At 36.8% G+C, this 18,197-nt stretch overlaps 1 protein-coding gene across 2 annotated transcripts in view; it reads right to left on the bottom strand.

Annotated features, from left to right (window-relative positions):
• Positions 1–18,197, bottom strand: part of LOC107318292 (uncharacterized) — a 163,425-nt gene that overhangs the window by 18,979 nt on the left and 126,249 nt on the right. The window contains exons 17-20 of one of the 2 annotated variants that reach the window (XM_085513561.1): positions 17,824–17,893; positions 14,836–14,963; positions 12,730–12,825; positions 10,313–10,469 (exon numbers count right to left, since the gene is read on the bottom strand). The gene's annotated coding sequence lies outside the window, so the exon portion shown is untranslated. Of the gene's footprint in view, positions 1–10,312; positions 10,470–12,729; positions 12,826–14,835; positions 17,894–18,197 lie in introns of both variants that reach the window. The other variant, XR_014933551.1, reaches the window with a different exon arrangement.

Here is an 18,197-nt window from a genome sequence, read left to right on the forward strand (position 1 = left end):
TTCACCAAAGGGCGTGAACAGTCTCATTTCAAAGGAAATGGTTTTGATTTGTCTGAGGTTTTTATGAAATGCTCAGGACATGATCTGAAGCCCATTGACGTCAAAGGAAAGATTCATAGTGACTTCAATGGGCTTAGAATCAAGTGTGAACGGAGCATGGGCAGCTGTTTGAAGCTGTTGCATCACTGTGACCTATTTACAACCTGATTCCTAGAATGAATTTTGATTTGGCCTCTGGCATTGAGGTAGCAATTATAAGTCCAAAAGTAACTACAGGTGGAAAATCACCAATGAATTGTAATTTGTCCCTAGATGAAAATTTCCACCTCAAATTGTAGACAACGTGAGAAATTCTGTTCTGAAACACTGACAACAGAGACTGGGATTTAGGGGTCATTTCAGAATTTTACTGATGCTGTAGATTATTAATTATCATAGCATCTGCCAGTCTATCAGCCACCTGAGATCTCTTCTGGGCAATAATGTTGTTCAGGCATGTGCTACTGAACTGGCTTCTATATGTTATTTTGTAGTTTTATAGTTTGATGAGATGAGCTGTGCACAGGAGGGCTGAAGGTTCATCAATGGTATTACATTTTAGGTGACTCCTTATGGATGTATGAGACTGTAGTTGGGTCAAGTACACATGCTTCTAAGGAAAAAAAAAATGATAATACAGACACAAACACCTTATTTTAATGTCTACTAGTGCATACAAATAATGCTTTGCTGAAAAAATTTAATAACCAGCATAGAATTGTGTCAAAGCAAGTTAATGATATTGCAGATATTTTCTGCTGGAGAAAAGTGAGTAAAACAGACTGAAGAATATCTATTTAGCAAAAAGTATATTTTGGTACTTAAATGTTTTTCAGGTGGAGAAGTGTCAAAGCACTGGAATCTCCACCTAGGATGGTGCTGCATCTTCAAGTGGAGGGATTTCCTAAGAGATCATATTAGCCAGGTGAGAATGGACAGACGGAGGGAAGAGACTGTTTCTTGATATCTAGCATGAATTTTTGTACTTTGTAATTTCATCTGGGGGTGACAGACAGCTGTCCTAAGATTGATTGGCCAGTGAGCTGCACTGTGAGGCTTGAAGTTGGGCTGGAGGGACAGTAAGCCAAGAGCAGGAAGCTATGGTTCTTCATGAAGGAGAAAGTTTTCCTGTGCTGAGTATATCTTGTTGGAGAGGGCATAGTATAAGACAGAAAAAATCTTCAGCACATCCTATCGCCATTACTGATTTTCCAAATTGATTATCCAATCTCTTCAGCTTTCTTTAAAATCTGCATACTGTATTGGCAGCAAAAATGACCACCACTTAACCAGGTATTGGAAAATATATGCAAAGTTTCTCTTAAATAGATGTTCTCTAATTGATCAAGAAAGACAAAAGGCATACTTTCATTTATTACCAATCAATTGGTAATCAAGAAGCAGTTAAAGTTCTGAATTAATCACTGCTGATGTTGAAGCACAAAACTGATAAAACTATGTAGTACTGGACAGTTGCTCATTCTGCATCCAATAATGATTTATTAAATTATTTTGATTTCTACTGCTAAAATATTTGGCTGTTGTGAGGATAAAAAAATGTATCTGCAGAGGACTACAGATCTGAGCTATAAAAAGTTACTAAGTGTATATTTCTTATATTATTAGACTTGCCAATCTCATTGTTCAAATAAATACTCCTTGCAAAGCTTACTTTTATAACATTTTCTTAATCCGATTTGCTTACGTTATTTTACTGGATACAAATGTAGAATCTCTACAAAGGACCTCAGTTCTGCTCTTTTTCTAGATATAATATTAATTATGTATATTTTATATATATATACACACATATATTAAAAAAAAAATAATATATATGTGTGTGTGTATTTTATTCTGCCATTGAGCAGATTCTTGTGAAGCAAACACCTGGTAGGGAAAGAACCCTCAACAGCCAAATTTTCGAAATGTTTCTATTTTGTTTGATTTTAATCATCTCTTAACAACTGACCTGCTTTCTCTTGGGACTAATAAAGTCTTACTAAAATGGTAAGACTCCTTGCTCCAACACTCCTTGCTATTCTTTTCCTTTAGGTGGACACAGTCAATTGATCTGTGTTGGACTGTGGGCTGAGAGCGTGATGTCATTTTCATGTTGCATTTGTGGATATTCAAAAGGATTATGTACAACCACATCTTGTGATACAGATGGGCAAAATTTAAGTCCTGGGTTCTACTTAAACTGCACTGTGTAATGTACAGTTGTTCCAGATCCAGTAACCAATTTAAAATTGAAAGTTAACTCATTACATTAGTAATATCATTGCCCTATGTGGTCATTTGTCAATGTTGCCATAAAAGACTAATGATTTGATAACTGAGGAGTATTTATTACAGCAGTAATTTGTATTGTTATATTATAAATAAGAGGGTGTTGGCATTTCTATAATAAATCCTATTTTCAGTGGTCTATTACTTGGTCATAAAAAAATCACCTTGGGCTGAATTAGATATATTGGATGTACAATAACAATAATACATTACAAAAATGTACGTTTAATCCAGTGAGTAATATGGCCTTGAAAAAAACTTAAATGTGCATTAAATTAATCATGGACATTATTTACATATAGATTGGAATATGTCCTTTGGATACTGTCAGTATTTTAAAACAGAAGTCTAAGGCTCTGATGCTCGTCTTATTTGTGCTGGATAAATCATATGTAACTTCATTGGTGTCAAGAGAGCTACTCCAGGGAAAAATGATCCCTGATGAAAAATATCTAGAACAAAATCAGCCACTGGATATAGCATTATTCAAAATCAGCTGTGTAGGACCAGCACAGGTAAGATGTAAGAAGCTGTCAAGCATTGTAAGCGTTGTCAGACTTTAAAAGACCTGTCAATGAATAAAAAGAAAAACTATAATTAGAGGATGACACTTGGCAATTTCTGTTTATCCTTGGCCAGGCTGCATCCAGACTGAAAAGCACTCAGCAACAATGAGGATGTCAGCATCACCCATTCCTGGGCATGAAGAAAGGAACTGGCCAACAGTGCTTCTTCCTGATGCCCCCTAGGTATGAATCCCAGAGAAGTGGATGAGGAGGTGTGGAAAGAAGATGGGCCCACAGAGATACCGAGCAACATCAATGCGGGTGGTGCACAGCATGTGCATTTTACTTACATGCTGTGGTGCACTGGAGGCATTGTGTCTCTCTAAGGTATAATCCCTTCCAGAGTTCCTCTCAGAGTGGTACAAATCCACATCACCCTTTAATTAACACTGTGCCTAGGAGGCACAACTGAGCCTTGAGTATAGCCACAGGCTTTACATGTACCTTAACTTGCAAATTGCAGATAAAAGTAGTTAATTTAAGCATAAACTGCTTTTTTTTTTTTTTTTTTTTTTTAAAGACCCCGATTTACACATTGAAGGGAAAGTAATTATGTTTAACAGATGCTGTTAAAGAATATTTGATAATAATTAATAATTCAGATGGAAAACAAAATCAAAAAGAAATTCATGTCAGTTTAGAACTGAGGTCAAAACCTTAACCTCTGCAAGGAAGTTTTATCTATTCTATTCCCTGGTATGCTATACTATGCTATTCCATTCCATATTCCATTATTTATACTCCATGTATCATTGTAACATTGGAGCATCTTTCCAGCACACTGCATTAAGCAATATGAATACATTCCATCAATTGGTTGTTTCCAACAACTCAACACCCGGCAGTAGTGCAGAGCATTCTCCACAATAGTCTAACCACTGGATTTAATTTTTTAATCCAGACTTCATCACATTTTTTTTTCTCATCGTAATACTAAAGAAGCAAACCCTAAGCAAATCTAATCCTGACATACCTCTACCCCTCCCTTCACCACCAACACGCCAGAGAAATGGGCTTCTATTTATAAGTGGCATTACACCCTCCTAGCCCTTTTTCTTGATTTTTTTTTCTACAGAGCGCAGAGAAGCAGAAGAAGGATGCTCACAACAAGACCAGTGCTTAAATATTTTGCTCATAATCACAGACAGACACCAGGGCGTAAGTGACATTTTTATGCTATACCAGTACATATCATGTGTGTCCACACCAATGATTCAAACAGTATGGTATTTCCACAAGTCTGGAGAGTGTCTGCTTAGTTGCTATTCATTTTGTTTGCTCAACAATTTTTATTCTACATTTTCTTCTCTTTCATCTAATAGTTACTAGCAAGTTTTAGCTTAAATAGGATTGTGGCCTGAAACACAAAATGTTCTCACTCTGCTATTCAATGTTTTTCATCTTTTAAAAAACACATTTCCAAAGATGAAAATGTCTTTTTTGGAGTCCACATCAAAAGAATGTTAGAAGTCATCAAAGAAAGTGGAGAGCAGAGCATGTGCTGTTCTAAGGATGGCTTCAATTCTCTCAAAATTAGGGGCCTGATCCTGCTGTCTCTGATATCAGTGGGAAAATTTCACTGACTCCTGCAGGTGAACAATTGGGCCCTGTAGCGTTAAAACACTGGCAGGTATTTCTAAGGGAAATGTGCAAGACATTTTTTTCCTGGACTTTAAAATACAAATGCACACAGCATAAGCCTAAAATTCTTGTGAATATGTTTCTTAGTTTTCTGATGGGAGAAAATGAATCAATCAGACTTTACACACAGTATACCGTGAGCTCTTCACCCTTCCTGAGCATCAGTATGCATTTAGTTTCTTTGTTTTTATCAAAGGAAGGTTTCAGCTGTAATGTTACTGTTACAGATCCTCAAGTTACCTGGCATTTCTTAACCTTTTTCACTTATAAACTTTTACTAAATGGCATCTGTTTTTGCTGTTGTTTATAGCTTGTTTTCTATAAACTATAATGTAGTTTATAATGCGCAGCAAAAACAGTGAAGCAAGGTCTCTCATGGAGAAGTTTCCCATTCTGGATGTTACTCTGGGCAGCCTGGTCTGGTGGTTGGCAACCCTGCACGTAGCAGGGGGGTTGAAAATACAGCTATGATCACTGAGGTCCCTTTCAAACCAGGCCATTCTATGACTCTGTGATTCTAAGTCTACTGCAGCCTTAACCAGTTCCCTACTGAAACATCTTCCGTTCTCTGCAACACCTCCTGTTTCCAAGCCCCTTCATGCCCTAGCTGGGCAAGTACTGTGCACTGGAGGTGGGCTGAGCATTGGTCAAAGTCCCCAGGCTTGTAGTCCAGACAGATGGCAGTTCCCAGGATCTATACTGGGCTGTGTTACAGCCTTTTTGTTCTGCAGGTGGGCTAACTTTTCTCCCTGTAACAGCCTTCACAAAAGACCAGCCATAATACCAGACCAAACAGTCATCAGAGTGCAGAAACTCCTCCCTGCTATGCATCTCTGAGGGCAAGGGAGTGCCAGAACCAGGAATCACACTCTTCCTGCAAATGTATGCAATCCACAAGTACAGGTTATTCCTTCTTAATGGATGGGAAGCTCAGTTTGAACTTGCATCTAGTGGGCTTGCAGGTCAGTGCATAGCTGTCTTGGAACAACCATCAGCTAGAGCTGAGCCAATAATTAATACTTTTGAGATCACAACTAAGGAAACAGGAAAATGAGTTTTTGAAAGAAAGATTTGCTGAAGTCCATGGGTCTCTAGTTTGACAAATTTTCTATCTTGGGTCCCAGATTGGGTGAGACAGTGTACATTCATTGTGATGAAAGACATAAATAAACATTCACAACATTAAAAAAATGAAATAATTATTTTACTGAGGCTTTTGACTACGTTGGCTTCATGTATTTGTGTGGGGAGTGATCTAATCTTCCGTCCAAAACAGAAACGATCTCTTATGGCATGCCTGATAATTTAGAGTCTTCTCGGCTTTTTGAATTATGCTACTGTATGTAGCTGAAAATTGTTTGATAAGCATCACTAAGTGGTCTGGCTTTAAACCAAGCCTGTCATCTAGTGGAGTGCTATGCTATTCCAACTTTAATCTAGATAACTGGCACACATAAAATAAGGAAACACAAATATGACACAGCTGCAGCTAGTCTGGCGGAGCTAAAATGCTTAACGGTGTTTTATGCCTGTAATATAAGGCTGCTTACTAATGGAAGAATCCTAAAAGAGTGACAATCAGATTGCCTCTGATATAACTGGTTATAAAAATGTTTGAGATTTAGTATTTATGGTGCCTGCAGGTTACAATAAAATGCTTCTTATATTATGACTTTAGTAGACATCAAAAATGCTGTATAACTATGGGCAAACTTCACCAATAACAGCCCAAAACATGTGTTGCAAGCTAGGTTTGCAGCAGAGCATGAGTTAATTATCAACAGTTTACAGAAGAGCTTCTGACATAACTAAGACATTATAGTGGTTTGTTGCACAATCCGTGTGCCCTTTCTGAATAATATATCTGAATGTGCCAGGAAAGCACAGTGTATGCATTAAATGTACTGCATAAGAGTCAGTGCAGTAAATTAAATAAACAGTGTATGATCCAAGTGCTTTTGTCAATAATGCATTGATTATAATGCCACATACTGTACTAAAGATCTAATAAATACAAAATGTCAGCTGGATAACTAGAGCATAAGAATATGTTAAGTTCTGGCACTTGAGGCAAATATAAACAACCTTATTTGTGCTCTAGGAGTAAAGGATTTTCCCCTCAGGAAAAAAAAATATACACTATCACTTACCCTACGTTTGAAAACAGGAAGCAGGTGCTCAGAAAAGAAATAGAGATCTGCTTCAATTATGGATTGAGAGACTAATATGGGGAAAAATCAAATGAGAGTAGAAGAAACAGATGATCAGAAAAGGAAACCATTAATTATTTGTTCAGCCAGTGTTATATACACCTGAACTTGTTGGGTAATAGGACATGGCATATACCTAGTGTCTCAAGAAGTTTGCCTGCAAAGGTATAATATGCAGCTGTGGTTACAGCACTGCACAGAAAGTGCTGAAATAATAGCTGATTTAACATGGCATGCCACTGGGATGTGGCTTTGGCTCCTTGTTTGTGTTAAATGTAAGAATATTGTACATAGTTGAGTAAATGCCTGTGCATAGGTGTGCTCTCGAGGGACAGTATCACTTGCTGTCCATGAAATGGTTTTCTGAGATGAATGGCCCAACCTGAACACTGATGCAACCTCTACAGCTCACAAAGACTGCACAGAAAAACTCAGGCTCTGTTGACTCGGTACCACCAGCAGATGAGAAAACTTCTTCCCTGACTGTACAAATACAAATCACATAATTTATTCAAAATACTAATATCTGTGAACCAGCTTGGATAAGACAAGGCTAAAATATCCAGGATGGCTGCTGGCAGCAGGTTCCAGCACTGTGGCTCAGTTAGCTGACTTGCCCTTGAAAAATGTGCAACTTTATACAGAAATTCTCTCTAATGTTTTCTTGTAGCTGTTAGGAAGTGTCACCAGATATATTCAGGGATAGTGTGCTTTTCTTTTTTTTGTTTGGTCCTCCAAAATAACCTTTATGAAACCTCACATATTTCCAAACTACGTCAGGATTTAGGGCTGCAACTGATAATCATTTGTGACTAATTTGATTTAGGAAAGGATGTCACACAATTAGGCTGATGATCAGCTTGCACTTGTGTCTGCTAACTCTGTACAAAGACGGCATTCTCATTTTTATGACCCAATCACACAAATAAAAGTCCAAGAAGCTGAAGGTCTGACTATTCAGGAGAGACTGATCCAGAAATTGAACCATTTGAGAAAGTGTGAAATTTTAAGCATTTGAATAGTTCTGTTGACTTCAACCTACCCTTGTGTTGTGTCAGATCAGTCTTGGGCCAGAGAGAGATATCTGTGAGAATACAACTGCCAAATACTGCATGCATATGCCATGCAATTGTTTCTTTTGTACCTGAGTATGAGTTGTGCATCTGTTTGGAAACCAGACTGCTAATGTAGAAGAGCAGCATATTTCCTTAATTAGAAATACATAGCAGATGTATGTCAGGTCTTACTAAAGATCAGGCTTTCTTTTTCTATGGTTTGTGCATTTACTCAGAAATTATGCGCTCCCTACCTTTAAAATGGAAAGAAAAAAGTAAAAAATCTGATATTATGTCCTTTTGAACACACAGACATGAATGTATTTTACGGTTAAGCTAAGCATGTGTTGTAAAACAGATCAAAAACTGATTACTTGCAAGGATGGGTAACAGTATGTGGCTTAAGTTTAGGCAAGCACGTAATTGTGTAATGAAATCACTTAAATCTATTGGGAAATGCATTTTCCTTTCACCCTTGGAAAAACTGATCTGCTCAGATTTTTATACTGAGGTTTTTACTCCTGTTTCCTTAGCCCTCTTCCATACCCTCTCGCCTTTTCTGCTGGGTCTACAGCTTTTACATGTCTCTCCATGACTCTCTTCCTTTTGTCTGCCTCCTCAATGGCTCCAGAGTCCTAAAGAAATGTTCAGCTTTGAAGACTGGCCTAAAAAAATGGTAATTTTCCAGACAAAGGCCAGGTGTTACTTCCGATTCATACAGTATGCATCTCTATTATCCTGCGGGTCAGCTCCTGCCGTGCCTGCTCCATGGGTGTTCTGACTGCGTAAGGCCTGTGAGATTTGCCCCGTGTGACTGAACTGCAGATGGCACTTTCATAGCTCCTATTTTAGCAGCAGTCAATTTTCTAAACTTTCCCAATATCAAGTTACAAGGTGATTTCTGTGTCACAGCCTCACAGCTTTCTCATGCCAACCAGAGGAAGAAACATAGCATCCGCAGCGAGAAAATGGGGTCGGGGATGAAAGCCCCAACCACATCAGCAGGGTGACCATCAGCAATGGCTCTGGTCTGCCCAGTCCCTGTGCTGAGTCCCATACACACAAAAGCTTTATAACTCAGGGGACAGCAGGTTCTGCCGCTCCAGGGAGTATGGAACTTGTCTCACTGTGCCTTTCCCTACTGCCTTTGGGAAGACTGGATGTCAGTTCTCAAAAGAACTTCAGTAGGAGAGGGGATCCAGTCTTTGCATAGCAGACTTCCCCAAGCACACCGCCAGCGTACAGCTCCAGCATCACAGTGCAAGCAAAGGGCCTTGCATCTGTTCACACGCACCCTGTCACACTTGCCTGGGTTTCCAAACTACTTGTGGAGGCATGATCATCTGTGTGCATATATCTTCCAAGCAAGGTCAGCCACTTCAAGCAAACAATGAGTTTGGGATCACTGTTTGCTCTCAGGACAGATTATTTTTCTCTATTTCCACATCAGAATAAGATAAAAAGGAAAAACAACCCGCCCTTTGTCAATACACTGAGTCCAAACCAAACTAACACATTTAATTTCTGCCAGGAAACAAAGTCAAATTACGATTTCTAAATAAATCACTTCTGGAGTCACTATTCTGGAATTTTGCCTCCCTCTCCTGCACTGTAACTGTGTGTCTTAGATGTAACTGTCTTAAAGAAGTACAATTATCTGCAGCTATTTAGGAGAAGTTAAAAACCAAATTTCTTTAAATGATTTGAATACTGTTGGAATTCCCTGAAGCTAGAAACTGATAAATAAGCCAGAACTATCCTTCTGAATTCTAGTTGAACCAAATTCAGTCATTCATTTTTATGTGTATGTGATAATTAGGAATCAGTCCCTCTCATGTGGTAATGATCGAAAGCTGTGTGTCAGCTTCTGTGATGGCTGGATCAGGCCCAGGATACTTACAGCAATCTTTTACTTAATCAAATGCCTTATTACACACTGGATAAACCTACAACACTATGTGATGAATTTAATGCATGAATTTAATAGTTTCATGATTCTTACACGGCAGCTGAAGAACAGAATTAAAATTGTACATTAGACATTCCTTAATCTTTAATTTGATGTTATATATCTTTATTATGTGATTTAACTACATCAATGCATTGGAACGTATCATGCTATCTAAAGGCTCAATATGAAAAGCAAAAGGAAATAGAGAAAAATGGTCTTAAGATTGAAACAGCAGAAATAAATAACTCATTTCATTAGAAAAGAGAAAGCTTGAACACAGATTATGCTGAAAGCCACCCTGTATGAGCCCTTATCAGTTATGGGGAGAATCAAAGCAAGGCAAAAAAAGGTGATGAAGTAAAATGGCTAACAGTAATGAAGGCTTTGTGGTAACAGAGATTCAGTAGGCAAGGCAACTGTTAAATCTGTGAGAGCAACTGGGGATGGGTTCAGATATTAAATAGAAGATAAAGGTTACAATTAAACCTAAACCTCAGCAAAATCATGCTTCAAATGTAAGACAGACAATGGCTTTGTGCTGCTTTGAATGCAGGTACTCACATTTTTTGCTGAAGAGGTTGAGGCAAGACCAGCAGCTGAGCCCAGGACAGCAACCCACAAGTTCTCAGCTTGACCCAATACTCTGACTGTTGGGCCTTCAAGCCTGTGTTTGGATTGCATTGCAGTCAAGGAAGTCAGGGTGAGCCTTCACATGAATCTGTTGAGCAGAACAGAAATGGACACAATTACAGTCTTGATCACCTGCATTTAAAGCACTGAAAATGACAATGATATCAGACCTGTTGTTATAAGGTTGTGAACATCTATTTCACAACTTTTTTTTTTTCCTTTCCAAAGTGAGTTTTTATAGTTTAGCCATTCATCTAATGAAACACGAATTTAACTTGTCAATGCTGACAGACTGTTAACTATATCAGCAATGATGAAGCTTCTATAACATTAACCTTTCAAAAAATAAAACTGCAATAATGATGTTGTTTCCTTTAGACCTTTCAGATCACTTACAAATTATCTGGATCTCCTACTGTTTATTTGTTTTTACTTTAGATTGTTGCCCCAAGCATTTAAATAATTATAATAAAATAATAATAGAATTAAGATTAGATAAATTAAGTGGAAATGAAACTGAATACATTTTCCATGACAGCTGGCAAGTCCCATTCTGTGACTGCTCAGAAACAAAACCAGAATTTTTATGACAGTAAACAATAAGGCGATCTTGTACAGGATGTAACCCAATGCTCAAGAGGAGCCGTGTGCAAGTGACACATCAACAAAACAAACTTGTTTCATTTATGAACTGTTAATTACCATAACTCACATAATCATGGACATCTGTTTCCCCTTTCTCATATATGTACATATATCCAGATAATTACTGCTATATTGGTCAGAAGAGCAAACAACACAGTATAATGACAAACAATATATAACATATAGGTATATATATATGTATTTATGTTTTCTATCTATCTGTCCATCTATATGAGCACATCTTTGTCTTATTTATCCATGTATCACCCTGAAGGTTATTTTTTATTTCTTAAACTTCAATTCCAAGCAATAAGAAGAGGTGCTTCTGTAGCTGGAGAGGCATTTGGCAGAAAAATCAAAATTTAAATGTCTCAACATTTTGTGATGATTGTTCTAAATCATTTTTAAAGGATTTTTTTCAGCTATACTGTTGAGGATTATCTTTAAATAGTTGCACCATATATGAAATTGTACACGAGAAATGAATTTAAGAGAAATGAATTGCTGCTCCATATTCAGTCATATCTAAAAGACTGTTAAGGATATGTCTTTGTGATTTTAATGTTTACTTATTTACTGTATTTTACTGTATTTCATCCTTTGAAAAATTCAAACTTAGATTGAGAAAACTCAGTTCCAGGATTGTTATTAATTTGTGAAAATGTTCTACTTTGAAAAATACCTCTACAAGATTTAGAAAAAAAAATACTTGCCAATTATAATTCTTCAATATGTTCACAAAAAAAATTAAGTACTTCTTTAATTTCATGTATTTTCAAGTACATTAAGGAACAAAGCTCTTATTTGGGACAAACAAACCACAGTGAATGTTTCTCATTAATGCAATGATACATTTAATTATTTAAATATTTTTAGCTTATCTGGAAATATTCTTTATATATATGTACACTCAACATTTCAGTTTGATAATGAAGCTCCAACTGAAGCTTTCTATTCCTAAGATGCTATTGATTCTGCAAAACACGCATTGTGGGTTAGGTAATAGCTTGAAAATATTAAAGCTGGATTACTTTTTCCAATTGCTTTTTGAAGTAACAATTTTGAACCTGTTAGCCTAGCTTCTCACTATCAGATTATAAATTCTTATACTTCCAAGGTGTTCAGCCCTTACGCTTCTCTGCATACATCCAAGGAATGGAACTCTAGGATCTTCCCTTTCCAAATGCAAGCCCAGTGTAAACTCCAGATCTATCTTTATACCCAAAGAAGCTACAGACCATAAAAACTACATTTCTTGACTACTCAGTCTTTTATTCTGTGATTGACATCACCCAGTACCAGATGTTACAAAGGAGGAAAACTCCCAAACCTACACTTTGTTATAAACCACTGGACTTTTCTTCCCCATTAGCCAGTGTAGCAAATTAATCTGTCCTGTGATCAGAATATTTTGTTGGGTTTTTCTTTTCCTCTGTAACATGTATCTGTTTTCAATCTCTAGTGTAATAATTCAGTAATGCACTCATTTGAATCCTGTGAAACTATTTACATACTGTACTTCTGTTGTATTTCTTTAGAGAAAAGAAAACTCAAAGGACTACCACTCAGAAAGTCAAATCATCAGTCCACAGTCTCACTGTGCCTATAGAATTAAGGGACAAATTCTCTGCTGTTATACACTGGTCCAGGAGGAGGCTGATGACAAAAGGGATGGAGGGAATGATTGGAAAATAATGACATACTTTACCAGTCTGCGTCTCCTGAGGAAGAGGCTCTTTGTTTCACAACAGTAAATTGTTTCTCTGCCTTCACATCCAGCATCAAAAGTCTGGTATATGCTAGAAACAACAGACATTATTTGAGGTAATCTTGAGGTCTCTAAGAGCCAAAGAAGTTGCACAGGCAAAGTCCTGAAGCCTCTCTCCCACCCTGCCCCACAAACTGAAAGTGTTTTAAGCTAAGGGCTGGTAGAGTAAGGAAAATAAAATATGTCTGGATATTAACTGGTCTCTTTGACCCAATTAAGAGTAATTCTCTGATATATCCTGTATGCTGCACACTTTATAGCCATGGAAATTCAAATTAATTCCAGGGAAATCAAAGTTGCTTTAGAGTGATGGAAACATTATTATTATTTTTTTTCGTGATAAAACTCATCCCAAGTAATACTGGTACTAAGTATGGCATAAGATCATGTATTTTAAAATGTAGTGCCTCCTATGAGCATTCTACTGAATGTTTTATCTTTTCCTTAAAAAATTGCCATATTAGAAATAATTATTTTTTTTTCCCTAGCACCTGCTTAATCTTTTGTTCCATAGATAATTTCTCATTACCCAGGTGTCCTCTTATGGACACAGAAAGATTGGGCTCAGTTTAAGTGTGAAATAATCCTGTTGCTTCTATCTGAGAATGAATGAGCCTGGGATTAGATCAGATAAAACACACTTGAGATAAAGTGCACAAGGTGGATTATATGGGAAAAGAGGATTTAGTGAAGAACATATCCACAACTTTTTGTTAACATAGAGAATGGTAGCTTTTGTAAGCAACATTTATGGAAACTCAACTGAAGGTTTAAAAGCTATGTCTTTTGTTGTACATTTTTCTGCATACATTTGCTTTGTAGTTGGTAGCTTTAACTTTGGAAGCCATGCTGGGCCTTGACTCATGCTCATTTTGTTTAATGAAAAGCTAAGGATGTACTTTTACTCATAGATTCTTGTTTTGTTTTCTTTGAAGTTTATTAAGCTATCCAGTAAGATGGGAGGTTCATTAGGTTGTTATTATCACGGCCACAAATTAAGCATCAGTTCCCTGGGGAGTTATAAGCTTCAAGTGGATGTCAGAGCCATACTTATTACAATATTTACTTAATTAACAAGTTGCTGCTTCTTGTCATATAAAATACAAACATGGACACTGCTGTCCATATTAGTCAGATACTCTCCACCTGCTGAATGTTTAAGATCCACTCATCCCGTTTAAGAACTCTTATAAAATATTTAACTCTTTTTTTTTCTTGTTATGTGATCATTTAAAATGGTTAACCAAGAATAATTAAGAACAATAGCACTTAATTCAAACATTATATGAAATCAATCAATTACGATTGATTTTGGTTCTATATGTCAGAACATTGGTAGTTTCAAATACTGATAAAAACACTTCAAAATTAGCCAATTATGATTTGCCAAAGCACCTTGAAAGTCAGTATGTGAGGGGTTCTTTGTCAAGTAGCTGGCTGGAGAACACTGGAGATAAGAGCTCTCCTAAAAGCAGCTCAGAAGTAATGATAACGATCTGTAATAAAATCAGGTTTTTCAAGGCTGCAGCACACATATTTTAAGAAAACTTGGAGAAATTCATATAAGAGGCAGATGTGTCATCACAAATGTCTGAAAGTCATTCATCATTATATAGTTGAGCTTTTCCACCTCCTTAGTGCTTTAATTATACAATGCTGTTAGTTTTAGAATTACCAAATCTTCCCCTGTTGAGTCTTCTGAAGATGTCAAGTCATATAAAACAAAAATGTTATTTTCTCTTCTCAGATATGACTTCTGTGAACAGATATGACTATTAGGAGGATGTCAACACCACAGAACAATATCTGTATTTTTTTGAGAAATGTGTGCCCATTTTTACTTCAGAGGTTGCACTATGCAGTACGTTATCATCTGTCAAACTTACCATTAATATGCTATCTACCATATCACTCATACCTCACTGAAGAACCTTCTTTTTTGTATCCTGTTTTTATATCTTATCAATTTACCACTCACTCCACCAGTAATGGTCCACTCTAGCAGCCCTTTTCCCTGTAGGAAAATCCTGTAAATACTTACCTTTGGTGAATCTTGATCTGGAGAGACCCATCACTTTCCTAGCTGAGGAAGGAACGCAAACTTCTAGTGCCAGGTTCATTTTCTGGTTCTTCTATCCCAGTGAAAAGTCGGCTTGATGAAGTAATCACCTGCCAGACAGGAGTTCTGAAATTAAAAATATTACTCTCTTGTTTTGAAAATGACAACATGAATCATTGAAGCTAAGTAAAAACCAACACCATTTTCCAGCCTGAATGAGTCAAGATGATTCTCATTTGCTTTGGTAGGGCCCTTTAAACCGCTCTCAAGTAAGATATAAGCCTTATATTTATACTCTCTGAAAAGATGCATCTAATAATTTCTTATTCAGTTCTACAAGTCAAAGACTTCAAAATATTTACAAAAGTAATTTACAAAAAATCTAAAAATTTTGCAAAAATTTAAATATTTTTCAAGAGAAATAATTTGAAATGCTGAAAAAAAGGGATTAGTTTCCGTCTTGCATCTTACAATAATTAAACACAAAACAGCATTTCAGTCATCGTGCTGCACCATAACTTTGCATAGGACCAGACACTAGTAAAGTTATTTATAGTTAGTTATATTAGTTATAAAGATATGACTCTTGCTTACTCAGAATTGGTTGGAGATTCCAAAATGTATCCTAGTTCTGGAAAGGAAAACAATGTTTTCTATAATCCAGAAATAATGATTACAAATTAATAATGAAATTATTCTCTGGTGAATTTTTTTTCTTCTACTATTCCTTGAAATAGATTTGTGATTAAAAATAATCCTCTGTAATTATATCCACAGAGCTGTTTAAGCTTTTTATCACCACTAATGATAATATGGTCATGCTTTCTATGAAAAGTGTATTTCTCAACATGATGTGCTGTAAACAACGTGTCTTTAGGCTATTTTTGACCTTTAACCAATGGGAAAGGTCTGTCTAGTTGATCTCATCTAACTACACAGCAGGTACAAGGAATTAAACCAATTTAGTTTGAGCCCTGGTACAATATCAAGTATCAGACAATGCCTTCCAAAAGGAAATACTTAACAAGCTTGTAATCCTCTATTATATTTATCCATACAAAGTGGTTAAGAACAAAACAAAGAAAAATAACAAGCAAGCAAACAAACAAACACAACAAAAACGAACCCTGAGCTATGCTCAGCAGACTGGAATCCCAAGCAGAAATCTGTGTCATCATGTAGTTTGTAAAAGTTGGCGAGGAGCGCTGCTACGAGCAAATTATAAGTAAACAATCCAATCTGGACCTATACTGTGAGACTGCTTGTACGGTAATACAAGAAAAGTAAAACACTACATTGCTGGCACCAGCAGCCTCCAGATATTTGTGTGATTTTCAGAGTGAACTGTACTTTTCACTGGAAGAACAATGAGATTGCTAATCCAAAAGAAACATTAAAACATCAAAAACAAAGCTTTAAAAACAACAACAGCAAAAGGATACCCACACATTAATAGGCCCTTTACAGCACAAGTATAATTTAAAGAGAATTTTGCTTTTAGTATGGATATAGGTCCCAGTCCCACCATTCCGGCTCTACCTCCTCGCTGAGACAGAGCCTGATGTTTCTCCCAGGCAGCTGCACTTCATGAAGAATCACAGAATCATGAAGGTTAGAAAAGAACTCTAAGATCATCTAGTCCAACTGCCTACCTCCCATCAATACTGCCCACTGACCACATCCCTCAGTACCGCATCTCAATGGTTCTTCAATACCTCCATGGATGGTGACTCCAGCAACTCCCTGGGCAGCCTCTGCCAATGCACCACTACTCTTTCTGAGAAGTTTTTTCTAATACCCAACTGCCCATCCAGGAGCTGAAGTCCACACCCTTCATTTACCAAGCAGCATTAACAAGAAAATGTCTATTTTTGCATGAGATGCTGGAGGATATGGTGTCATCAGGTGAAGAATGGGTGTTCCTGAGATTTCATGAGAAAAAACTGGTTACTTGCCAGAAATTGTCCAATACAAGGGGACAAGTTAAGAGTGAATTTGACCCAGAGCAATCATGAAGTTCAGGGTGCAGTTTTGTCTTCCAAACCAAAGTTTGTAGACACCCATAGTGGGGGATGACCACTGTCCCCCAAAAGCACCCAGGCTTTGCCAAGAAGAAGCAAAAAGATGCTTTGGAATGTAAAAAAAAAGATGCCTTCGGATGCTTTACTTTGGAATGTACATATGTAACAGAGTGTGAAGTTCAGTAATTCCACTGTTGTTTCAGTGATGTTCAAATAAGCCAAAATGTAGTAAATACTGCTTTTTGCATTGTTTTGGCCAATTTTACTCATCAGAAACAGCTCCTGAAAAATTTCCCTGTCCTTCTCTGACCATTCCTGCTACTGAAATTTTCATTGGGTAAAAATTGGTCTTGGGGCAACCTAAACATTGTTTTGGAAAAATTGGAATTTGTTATTATTATTATTTTTTTTTAATGTTAAGAGAATTACCTAATAGTGTCATTATTTATTGGTGTCTCTTTAGAGAATATTCAAATGCTTAAAACTGGAAATTGAGCATAATGTAAGCCACTATAGAGCAGATGCCAAGCTTGAAGTGCTCTTAGGAATACATATACCACGTTTTAATTTCAACTCCTATTATTATACTAACTAGTCACAAAATGGCTTCCTATTTATGCAATATGTTATCTGTAATGTCACTTAAATTGAATAGATGAGTGCCTCCTAATAATGTATGTTTACTTCATGAACTTGTAGGCAATTACATTGTAATTATGTCTTTTGTAGGTCCTTTTTTTGCTGACACATAGTGCACCAGTGCATTTTAAGTGTAATTGCAGTTCTCTCTACCATTTAGGAAAGCTGAACATTGTTCAAGGTTTGTAAATTACCTACTCTTAGACCATAGGCAAGTAGGCAAATTAAATGGCAGTGTCAGTAATATTATAATGTAAATTGGTGCCAAGCATAATCCAAGGTAGGAGCATTTTTACAGAACAATACTTACGTTGCATCTCAAAAACTGCAGCGGAAAAAGCAGACACTCCCAAACTTGCCAAAGTGAATGTTTATGATACCTGAAAAATACATGCAACATACAGCCTACATAACCATTAACTAACTACGTAAAGATATGAATGTATATTTACATGCACATAGTTTGCCCAACTGGATTATACAGCCATCCTATGAAGTGAAAGGTATGCCCAAATGCCAGTCTGTCTGAATGTCATTCCTGCTTCTTTGGACTGATGAGAAAGAAGAGAATACTTTCCCAGCAGCCTGAAATGTCTTAGAGGGAAGGATGAAGACAGACCATTCTCAGGATGAAATCTCTATCATCCCTATTCCCTTCTTGCAAGGAAGGAAGCAACAAGCCTC

Source organism: Coturnix japonica, chromosome 12 (genome assembly GCF_054131305.1).
Source record: "Coturnix japonica strain WE chromosome 12, WE-NBRP24, whole genome shotgun sequence".
In the NCBI taxonomy this organism is placed as follows: domain Eukaryota; kingdom Metazoa; phylum Chordata; class Aves; order Galliformes; family Phasianidae; genus Coturnix; species Coturnix japonica.